This window comes from Phaseolus vulgaris, chromosome 11, assembly GCF_000499845.2.
Source record: "Phaseolus vulgaris cultivar G19833 chromosome 11, P. vulgaris v2.0, whole genome shotgun sequence".
In the NCBI taxonomy this organism is placed as follows: Eukaryota; Viridiplantae; Streptophyta; class Magnoliopsida; order Fabales; family Fabaceae; genus Phaseolus; species Phaseolus vulgaris.
Window position 1 is genome coordinate 18,983,357 of NC_023749.2, and position 12,166 is coordinate 18,995,522.

At 36.8% G+C, this 12,166-nt stretch overlaps 1 long non-coding RNA gene across 1 annotated transcript; it reads left to right on the forward strand.

Annotated features, from left to right (window-relative positions):
• Positions 1–10,250: 10,250 nt before the first annotated feature.
• LOC137820798 (uncharacterized) lies at positions 10,251–11,676 on the forward strand. The gene is made up of 5 exons (XR_011082689.1): positions 10,251–10,391; positions 10,491–10,615; positions 10,934–11,076; positions 11,173–11,249; positions 11,358–11,676. It is a non-coding gene; the product is annotated as an uncharacterized lncRNA (long non-coding RNA).
• The last annotated feature ends 490 nt before the right edge of the window (positions 11,677–12,166 follow it).

The window sequence follows — 12,166 nt, forward strand, 5'->3', positions numbered from 1 at the left end:
TTTTTTTTTTAATATGAAAGTAGACTCTTACGAGTTTACGTGATGTGATTCCACTAGCCATATAGAGAATGATTCTTGACATTCTTAGGAATCACCTTGAGCTGGACATTATAGAGGCACTTTTCTTAGAGTTGGATCATTGTTCTAAGACAAGAACTCACCAAAAACTAGTACCAAATCCCAAACTCATTTGGATGCTCCACATATTGTCAAATTGAATCAACAAAGAGAGGTAAAATTGAAAGGACTGAACAGAATTGAATTAGCAAACATATGAACCGAACAAAAGTGTAATTAAAAGACAAGAACAGAACATAGGTGCTGGAAAAAAAATAGAAAACCCGAACCAAACAACTCAAGAACACAAGATAACATGAACAATTGAAAGAGAAGGAAGGAAGGAGAAGAGAGTGCTCATGAAGATGGAAGAATGTTGGATGATCTCGCCACTAGAAGTGTGGAATGCTCCTAGATGAGAGTGATGCCGCCACTTGAGGACTCCAATGATCCATCAAGATAAGACTAGAGAAGAAGGCTCCAAAAGCTCTCCAAAGTTCACTCAAAATTTGAGTAGAGTTTTCTTAGATTAATTCCAATCTGAAAAATACAAAGAGAGCACCTCTATTTATAGCCTAAGGTGCTGAAATATAAGCTACACAAATTCAAAAACTCCCTCCCAAAAAGCTTCTAGAATTTGCGCCTAAAACAAAGCATGAGGAAGGTGTGACCTCTTCCTTCACTTTGGCACCTCCTTTTCTACTCCTACACCTATCTACTAACACCCCCCCCCCCTAAGACTCCTAACTAAAGACTAAAAGATGCTAAAACAAAAGAGGTTTCTAATGTTTCCCTCTAAGCACCTTCAACTAAAGAAATTACAAAAAGAGAAAATAAATGTCCTCTAGCTCCCAAAGCTTTGAACATGCTTCTTGTAATCCTTTGAGGTGGACTTTGACCTCCATGGGCGTCTTCTATTTGTGCCTCCACCTCCTCTTGATCTTGTTGATTGGCCTCCATGTCCTCTTGGGCTTGATCTCCATCATACTCCCCGAGTTGGAGAGAATTCGACCACGAATTCTGGAGACCTACAGAAAAAGGAGTTAGATCGCTGACATTAAAAGTATGACTACCTAAGAATGTATCAGGCATATCTAACTCATAAGCATTGTCATTAATCCTCTTGAGGACTTGGAAAGGTCCATCCCCTCGATGCATTAGTTTGGACTTCCTTTGAGTAGGAAAACGATCCTTCCTCAAGTGAAGCCAAACCCAATCGCCCTCATCAAACAACAATGCTTTTCTCCTTTTATTGGCAAGTTCAGCATACTTGCCAACCTTCTTCTCAATTCTCTTCTTGATGTCTTTATGCAAAGTTTTCACAAAAGAAGCTTTTTCATCTCCATCTTTGCACAAGACATCTCCAAGAAGGGGAATAGGAAGAAGATCAAGAGGTGTTAGGGGATTAAACCCATAGACCACCTCAAAAGGAGAATGGGAGGTGGTAGAATTTACTACACGATTATATGCAAACTCAACATGGGGTAGTAAATTCTCCCACACTCTAGGATTCCCCGAAATAAAACATCTCAATATTTGTCCTAAAGTTCTATTCACCACCTCGGTTTGACCATCAGTTTGTGGGTGGCAAGTGGTAGAAAATAAAAGCTTAGTCCCAAGCTTGCCCCACAAGGTCTTCCAAAAGTGACTCAAGAATTTAGGATCTCTATCGGACACTATAGACCTAGGAATCCCATGTAAGCGAACCACTTCTTGGAAGAAGAGGTTTGCAATGTGGCATGCATCATCCACTTTGTGGCAAGGAATAAAGTGAGCCATCTTTGAAAAACGATCCACTACCACAAAAATGGAGTCCTTTCCCTTTGATGTCTTGGGTAAGCCTAAGATGAAATCCATAGATATATCTACCCAAGGCATTAAAGGGATAGGAAGAGGAGTATATAGACCATGGGGATGCATCTTAGACTTAGCTTTGTGGCAAGCTATGCATTTATCACACAAACTATGAACATGTTTATGCATATGAGGCCAAAAGAAATGTTCATGCAACACATCCTAAGTTTTAGCAACCCCAAAATGTCCCATTAAACCCCCCTCATGAGCTTCTCTAACAAGAGATAATCTAATAGAGCATTGGGGAACACAAAGACGTTTTCCCTTAAAAAGAAAGCCATCTTGAATAAAAAAGTCTTTGTGTCCTCCCTTAAGACACTCTTGATAGAGGAAAGAAAAATCAAGGTCATCATGATAAAGTTCCTTAATGTGATCAAAACCAAGATATTGAGAGGTTAAAAGATTTAGCAAGGTGTATCTTCTAGAAAGAGCATCCGCCACAATATTTATTTTGCCTTGCTTGTGTTTGATCACATAAGGAAATTGCTCAATGAATTCCACCCACTTAGCATGCCTCTTGTTAAGTTTGCTTTGGCTTTTCAAATATTTAAGAGATTCATGATCACTATGTATCACAAACTCTTGGGGAAAAAGATAGTGTTGCCAAGTAAACAAAGCCCTAACAAGTGCATATAATTCCTTATCATAGGTGGAATAGTTGAGATGACTTCCCTTCAATTTCTCACTAAAATAGGCTATGGGGTGGCCCTCTTGAAGGAGAACAGCCCCAATACCTATGCTTGAAGCATCACACTCAATCTCAAATGTCTTAGTGAAATTAGGAAGGCCAAGATGGGAACATTAGTCAATTTTTCTTTCAAAGTGTCAAAAGCATTTTGTTGTGCTTCTCCCCAATGAAAGACCACATCCTTTTTCACTATGTCATTGAGTGGTGCGGCAATGGTACCAAAGTTTGGGACAAATCTTCTATAGAAAGAAGCAAGTCCATGAAAACTTCGGACCTCATTCAAAGATTTCGGTGTAGGCCAATTTTGAATGGCCACTACCTTTGTTTTGTCCACATGGACCCCTTTACAACTCACCACAAACCCTAGGAATTCTATATGATCAAGAGCAAACATACATTTAGCAAGGTTAGCATACAAATGTTCCTTCCTAAGGGTTTCTAAAACTTGCCTAACATGCAACCTATGGTCATTCAAAGATAAGCTATAAATGAGAATGTCATCTAAGTAAACCACAACAAACTTACCAATGAAAGGTCTAAGAACATGATGCATGAGGCGCATGAAGGTACTTGGTGCATTAGTTAAACCAAAAGGCATAACTAACCACTCATATAAACCAAAGTTGGTCTTAAAAGCCGTCTTCCATTCATCACCCGGTTTGATACAGATTTGATTGTAGCCGCTTTTAAGATCAATCTTTGAAAAAATTTTAGAACCATGTAATTCATCCAACAAATCATCTAGTCTAGGTATGGGATGCCTATACTTAATGGTTATGTTATTTATGGCCCTACAATCCGAACACATTCGCCATGTGCCATCCTTTTTTGGCACTAAGATGATAGGCATAGCACAAGGACTCATGCTATCTTGCACCCACCCTTTCTCAATCAAAGCCTCAACTTGTTAGCGAATTTCCTTGGTTTCACTTGGATTGGTTCTATATGCTAGACGGTTTGGTAAAGAAGAGCCCGATATCAAATCAATTTGGTGCTCAATCCCTCTCAAAGGTGGAAGTCCATTTGGAGGATCTTGAAACACATCTTGGAACTCTTCTACCAAATTTTCCAAGCAATGAGGACTATCAACAAGTGATTCTACTCTAAGAGTTCTAGGGATGGCTAAGAAAAGAGGATGATGAGCCACTATTTCCCTTTCAATGTCACGCCTAGACATAAGGAGTGTAGGCTTAGAACTCTTATCTTTTTTATCTTTTTTATCTTTTTCACTCTCCCTCTTTTTCTTCATAATAACTTGGTCCTCATGAACTTCTCTTGGAGAGAGAGATTTTAAAGTAACCTTGTGACCATGGAATTCAAAAGATAGTTTGTTGGTAAAGCCATCATGTAAAACTTTTCTATCAAATTGCCAAGGCCTTCCCAAAAGAACATGAGTGGCTTCCATGGGCACAACATCACATAATACCTCATCTTTGTATTTTCCAATGGAGAAATGGATGAGGACTTGTTTATTAACAATTATTTCTCCTACTTCACTAAGCCATTGTAATTTGTAGGGCTTTGTATGAGAGATAGTAGGCAATCCAAGCTTATCTACTACTCTTGTACTAGCCACATTTGCACAACTACCCCCATCCACTATCAAGGAACAAATGTTGTTTTGAATAAGACATCTTGTATGGAAAATATTTTCCCTTTGACTTTCATCAAAAGGTTGTGAAACTTGTCCAAGAAGTCTTCTCACAACTAACAAGTCCCCTTCAAGTGGACATTCACTCTCTTCCTCACTAGATGCATGAGAATGCAATGAATGCTTAGGAGAATCCGAATCATGCTCACTAACTACAATGCCCTCATGCATGTACATACTTCGTTTGGAAGGACAATTTGCAGCAATATGACCATAACCCATACATTTAAAGCATTTAGTATTAGACGTTCTAGTGGGAGATTTAGGCCTAGAAGTAGATGGCTTAGATTCCTTGGGTTTGAAAGAAGAATCTTTGGAAGGATGTTTAGAAAAAGAAGTTTTGTTTCTCCAAGACTTGGTGTAGTATCCATCATTGGAAGCATTTTTAAAAGAGTTTTTCTTAGCAAGTTGGGCTTCCACCTTCATTGCAAGATGAACTAAAGAGCCCAATGATGTATACTCTTGTAACTCAACAATGTCTTGAATATCCTTCCTAAGACCACTTACAAACCTAGCAACCATGGCTTCTTCACTTTCTTCTAATTCAATTTTAAGCACAAGCGTCTCAAGCTCCTTATAATATTCATCCACATTTAGCGTGCCTTGTTGAAACCGTTGGAGTCTCAACATGAGGTCTTTCCTAAAATGTGGGGGCACAAACCTAGCGCGCATATGATCCTTTAAAGAGTTCCAAGAGTCCACAGGAGGACCCTTGTGATAGATAATGTCCTTTACAATTCCATGCCACCATTTCATGGCATAATCACTAAACTCTAGGGTGGCTAGCTTGAGCTTATGCTCATCTTGGATCTCATGGATCTCAAAAATTTGATCACACTTAGCCTCCCAATCTAAATATACATTTGGATCACTAGAACCATTAAAACAAGGTAGCTTGACCGAAGGAAGCTTGGACTTTGCATCATGATAGAAGCCATTGCCGTAGTGAATTCTTTCCCCTTGGTGATGATGTCTTTGTCCATGGACTTGGGGTGGAGGTCTCCTTCTCCTATGCTCATCTTCACGGCCAACATCATTTCAAGAAGCTCTTGAAGATGGTCTATGAGAATGATGTCCATCATGGATAGAAGGAGATGGTCTAGCTTGTTGGACCTCCATCTTTTGCATTTTCTCCTCCAACCGTCTAATTGTTCTTTGAGCTTCATGTAATTCACCAAGAATTGAAGCTTTGGAAGGAGAATTCTGCTTGTAGGATGCATCACTTGAAAATCCAGCCATTTGGAATTAAAAACAGCAAACACACAAAACAACAAACAAGTTAAAAAATTAGCAAAAACAGTGAGCTTGGCAATTGAAACTGCCGAAGTGAAATGAGGTAGAAAAAGAGGTCACTCTCAAAGAAATAATGTTCTTGCACCAATCTGATCTTGAGGCCTTGGAATCCTCAAATGAAAGATGTCAAAGCAAGCACACCAATCTCAAAAGCAACCACCACAAAACCAATGAAACAATAAAGACAAACAAGAAAAGGTATAAGCAAGGAAAGGTAATTGCAAAAGGAATACTATATGTAAGACAAACTCAAAGAGTAAGAATGAAAGACAATCAAGAAAATAAAGAACTCAATGAGAAAAGTAGGCACACAAAAGAATACTTAAGGAAAAGCTCTAGAGTAGATGAAGAAAACAAAAAATTAGCTACTGGAAATTTTTTTTTTTAAAAAGCAAATTGTGCTTGATATTCACTGATTTAACTGGAATGATGTAGAGCGAACTGGATTATGAAAATTAAACCACAGAAACTTCAAGATGTTAACTCAATAATGGCACTGGAATCAATTAAAAAAAGTAAGCCAATTAATTGAGATAAAATTTTTAAAATCGCTGTCAGATTACCGTATTCTTTTCGGCAGAATTGTACACTTTTTTTATTTTATTTATCATTTTTTGTGTACTTTGAATTTTTGAATGATTCTTTTTTATATTCTTTTCTAACACTTTGAATATCACAAATTCAGAATTTCAGAATTTTCCAGTGAGTAAATCAATTGCAATAAGGAAAAACAGTAAGCACTTTTTTCAGAAACAGAGGAATCCTAATAGGAATAAAAAACAGGATTATGAACTAGCAAAGACATAATAGAAAATGATGTATTGGAACTTGTATAGGTCTAGAATACAAGTATGAACTCAATTCTAAAAAGAAAAATGCACAAAGGATCAATATCAATTCAGAAAATAATAGACACTAAAGCAAGAAACAATCAAAACAAGAAAAGTACTACTAGAAGTAATGACAATTATGGAATAACATGACTAAGACAAAACTTGACATGATTACAAAATTAAAAGACACATCACAAATTTTAACAACAAGTGAAAGGAAGCTTAAGGTAAACTCTAGGAAGGATAATGTCATTCCAAAAGAGCAACCATACTCATAAGAAGAATGAGTGCCATAAACCTTTTCACAAGCACTTGGTGTAAAAGAAAAACAGCAAGAATACTCAAGTAAAATTCTAAAACAGAAACATAAATTGCAAGAAATTAAAGAGCTCTTGAAATAAAGTGCACACAACTCAACAATTAAACAAGAATGAACCTAAGACTCATGATACCACATGATGTGATTCCACTAGCCATATAGAGAATGATTCTTGACATTCTTAAGAATCACCTTGAGCTGGACATTATAGAGGCACTTTTCTTAGAGTTGGATCATTGTTCTAAGACAAGAACTCACCAAAAACTAGTACCAAATCCCAAACTCATTTGGATGCTCCACATATTGTCAAATTGAATCAACAAAGAGAGGTAAAATTGAAAGGACTGAACAGAATTGAATTAGCAAACATATGAACCGAACAAAAGTGTAATTAAAAGACAAGAACAGAACATAGGTGCTGGAAAAAAAATAGAAAACCCGAACCAAACAACTCAAGAACACAAGACAACATGAACAATTGAAAGAGAAGGAAGGAAGGAGAAGAGAGTGCTCATGAAGATGGAAGAATGTTGGATGATCTCGCCACTAGAAGTGTGGAATGCTCCTAGATGAGAGTGATGCCGCCACTTGAGGACTCCAATGATCCATCAAGATAAGACTAGAGAAGAAGGCTCCAAAAGCTCTCCAAAGTTCACTCAAAATTTGAGTAGAGTTTTCTTAGATTAATTCCAATCTGAAAAATACAAAGAGAGCACCTCTATTTATAGCCTAAGGTGCTGAACTATGAGCTACACAAATTCAAAAACTCCCTCCCAAAAAGCTTCTAGAATTTGCGCCTAAAACAAAGCATGAGGAAGGTGTGACCTCTTCCTTCACTTTGGCACCTCCTTTTCTACTCCTACACCTATCTACTAACACTCCCCCCCCCTAAGACTCCTAACTAAAGACTAAAAGATGCTAAAACAAAAGAGGTTTCTAATGTTTCCCTCTAAGCACCTTCAACTAAAGAAATTACAAAAAGAGAAAATAAATGTCCTCTAGCTCCCAAAGCTTTGAACATGCTTCTTGTAATCCTTTGAGGTGGACTTTGACCTCCATGGGCGTCTTCTATTTGTGCCTCCACCTCCTCTTGATCTTGTTGATTGGCCTCCATGTCCTCTTGGGCTTGATCTCCATCACTACGAGTCGAGTCTACGGAGCTCCCACGAGTCTACGTTGACTCGCGAGTTTGACAACCATGATTAGTATATAGTCAAAGCCCAGAGTCCCACCCAAGTCACCTTAGGGAGGTTCTTTTAGTGCTTAGGAAAAATAGTTTGTTTGCTAATATAGATAAGTGCATTTTTTGTGTAGATAGTGTAGTGTTTTTAGGTTTTATAGTAAACAAAAAAGGGCTACATGTTGACCCCGAGAAAATCAAAGTCATCCAAGAATGGTCAACCCCACAAAAAGTAGAAGATGTTAGATGCTTTCATGGTCTAGCAAGTTTCTATAGGAAATTTGTTCTTAACTTCTCAAGTTTAGCTTCATCACTCAATGAGTTAGTGAAGAAAGACACTCCATTTTGTTGGACAGAGAAGCCTGAGCAAGCCTTCAAAGGTTGAAAGCTCAACTCACTAATGCATCCATTCTAGCTTTACCAAACTTTTCAAAAACTTTTGAGCTAGAGTGTGATGCATCGGGAGTAGGAATAGGTGTTGTGCTGTTGCAAGGTGGGCACCCAATTGCATATTTTAGTGAAAAACTTCATGGTGTCGCCCTCCACTATCCCACCTATGACAAAGAGCTCTATGCACTTGTGAGGGCCCTGTAGACTTGGAAACACTATCTAGTCTCAAAAGAATTTGTCATACGTAGTGATCACGAGTCTTTGAAATATTTGAAGGGTCAACACAAGTTGAATAAAAGACATGCAAAGTGGATGAAATTTCTTGAGCAATTTTCATATGTAATCAAATACAAGAAGGGCAATATAAATATTGTGGTAGATGCTCTATCAATGAGACATGCCCTCTTTTTTGAACTTGGAGCCCAAATTCTTGGATTTGAAAAATACCTAAACTTTATAAAGAAGATCATGATTTTGCACCCACTTTTGCTGAGTGCCAAGATAGAGCACAAGGAGGTTTTTATGTTTATGAGGGGTACTTATTTAAAGAAGGAAAACTTTGCATACCCCAAGGAACACATAGAAAACTCCTTGTAAAAGAAACACATGAAGGAGGACTCATGGGTCATTTTGGAGTTGATATAACTCTCTAACTTTTAAAAAGAAAATTCTTTCTTTTGGCCACACATGAGGAAAGATGTCCAAAGACATTGTCATAGATGCATTTCATGTTTAAAAACTAAATCTAAAACAATGCCTCACGGACTTTACACTCCTTTACCTTTTGCAAGTGCTCCTTGGGAAGATATAAGCATGGATTTCATATTAGGACTTCCTAAGACACAGAGATTTTGATTATCATCCTCAAACGGATGGACAAACTGAAGTTGTAAATAGATCTCTTTCCACTATGCTTAGGTCAATCATGTAGGGAAACCACAAATCTTAGGATGAGTACTTTTCTCAATTGAGTTTGCTTATAATATAGTAGTTCATAAAACTACTAACATTTCTCCATTTGAGATTGTATACGAGTTCAATCCTCTTACTCCTTTGGATTTGTTACCTCGACCTAATCCACAAGATTTTGTGCATAAAGAAAGAGTAACAAAGGCTGAATTTGTAAATAAAATGCATGAGAGGATTAAAAACAAAATACAACAACAAACAGAGAAATATGTGAAACATAGCAATAAGGGGAAGAGAGAGATGATTTTTGAGGAGGGAGACTAGGTTTGGCTTCACCTTAGAAAAGATAGATTCCCTAATCAGAGGAAGTCTAAACTTAGTCTTCGAGGTGATCGTCTTTTCCAAGTTCTCAAAAGAATTAATAATAATGCATATCAAATTGACCTGCCAGAAGAATATGGAGTACATACTACCTTCAATGTTATGGATCTAACACCTTTTGCAGGTAGTGAAGATGAAGAGGCAAAAGCATGTGATTTGAGGTCCAAGCTTAGGTCGGCCCAACAACTAGGTCCATGGCAAAGAGGATTCAAGAAGATTGGGACTTTGTTATTGATGGTAGAGAAACTTTTCTTTATATGTTCAAAGAGGACCACAAGAAGTAAAACCCAAGTCATGGAAACTAGTTTCTTTATTTGTAATTTCAGTAAAATAGGGTTTCTTTAGCATAATAGGGGAGGTGTGCTTATCATTGTAGCTTGAGTAGAGTCTTTTAGGGTAAGAAGTTAACCTAGTTTCTAGAACTTTGCTCCTAGGGTGTGGCATTGACTTTAGTCAATACCCTAGCAACCCTTCTTTTGTGTATTTATCATCCTACCTTTGCTCTTTGTTCTCCAAGGCACTATCTCCTATAAATATGATGTTTTGACTCATGTTTTGTAAGATCAATTTTATGAGTAAAATGCTGTCAAATATTGCTAGCTTCTATTCCCTTGTCTAGTCTCTCTAGGTTAGACACTTTGATATTCACCTTCATCTTTCTCCAAGTGATATGGCTCAACCAATCACTCTCCATACCTTTCATGCACCTACAAGGAACCCATAGCTCTATATAAGCTTTTCTTGATCCATCACATCCATTGCTTCCGCCACCTTTTTCAAAACTCCAATAAGAACAACCGATCATGAAGTGAAACCCATCACCATATAGATGGGAGGTGAGTGGATCAAATTTTCAGCTATTTTCTTGTTTCAACTTCTAGTTGTAGAAGAGATATTTCGGGAGACATTGTTGAGTATTTTCATTCTTGCTGCAGTGCCTTTTCAGGACTCCTTTAAACAATTATGATGCAGTAACTATTCTCCACAAGGACAATCGCCCGTATCGCCAAAGGCTTCTCTTCCCTCCTTCAGAAATTAATCATGGCACAATTAGTAGCTGGTAGTTTACCTGTTATACAGTTCTTAAATTATTTGGTAGTTATAGGTGTAGCAAGGTAGATACTACATGATTTCACAGTTAACGTTTTTTATCGTGTGGGTCAAGTGTGATGATATCACATAAAATGTTGTACTATGTATGAAACATACATTTATAATGCAGGACGACATGGGGTCAAACTCATTAGACTAAGGAATTAATATGTTAAAGAATAGTACTTATCGATAGCTTGATCTTTTACATCTATACATTATTCGTTTCCCTTTCACAAGTTATGCTTAATTAATCAAATGGTATTCTCAATTGCTTTGTTGGCAGGAATACATGTTGCAGAAGGACGAGCCAGCAAGTGTTTTCAACCCTTTTTGTTGCCTAAAGATTTGAAGGGCAGGCCAGACGAACTTAAAAATAAGTTGCTGGTAGATTTTGATCCATCAAAGTGCTTAATCAGAGATTTAAAGGCAAGTATATGGAAGTGATTTGATGTTGAATATGTGGGTAACCTTAGCACAATATCCTCTTTGCTAATTAGATACATATCATTTTTGAGTTCTCAGCCTCATTCAAAGTATGTCATGATTATCTGGGAGGGGATATTATTGGCCTAACATGGGGGGAATCATATCCTTCCAAGGTAAACAATTTGCGTTTATATTAGTGGGTTTTTTGTGAAGTATAATATGAATTCTTTACAAATGTCAACTAATAGATCTTCTGATCACCATTTTTCCTTTCTTTATAGAAGCGGAAGCACGAGGAAGTAGTTGATGAAGATTATAATCCTTGGAAGGTGTTAAAAGCAGTGAGGGAAATTGGGAAAGGGTTTGTGAGGAGTGTATATTTTCTGAAGCCCCAAGGCTCATGAATTATTTAGTATTGATTTGGTCATCTTATCAATATGTATATTGACAGAATTTTGTCCGGTAACTAGCTAATTTTATCGATAGAAAATTAACTAAATAGCATGGAGGAATTAGTCAAATGTAGGATCAATGTTGTATAGCAAAAGTGTGCCATTTTCTTGGGAGAAAAGGAGTTATGGAGATTGATGTTTATGTCTAGACGGTTTCTTCTTGCACCTCCATTACTTTTTCAGCCACCTCCACAATAAATTTTAAAACTCTCAAAATTACCCATCAGTTAAAAGATAAAAATAAAAGCAATGTTTGATCTAAAAAATTACTATTTCTAAATTATGTAATTCTAGTTTGACAAATTTATTGGATTATGTAATCCAGAATCTATTTAACAACTAATAATATCATATTATATAATCTGAAACTTAATTAAAAAAATAAATCTATCGGAATACATAATTCAAAATTTAAAGATTATCACTTTTAGATTACGTAATCTGGAACCTATTTAACAAACTAAAACTACTAGATTATGTAATCCGAAACCTAATTAAAAAAAAAAATACTGGATTACATTATCCCATTTGAAACACTTTCACCAAAAATTAAAAAGGCTTAAAAATTCAAACCATCAAAACTACTAACCTTGTAGTGGATGAAAAGGACAACTGTAATGAATAATGGAGGACAATGT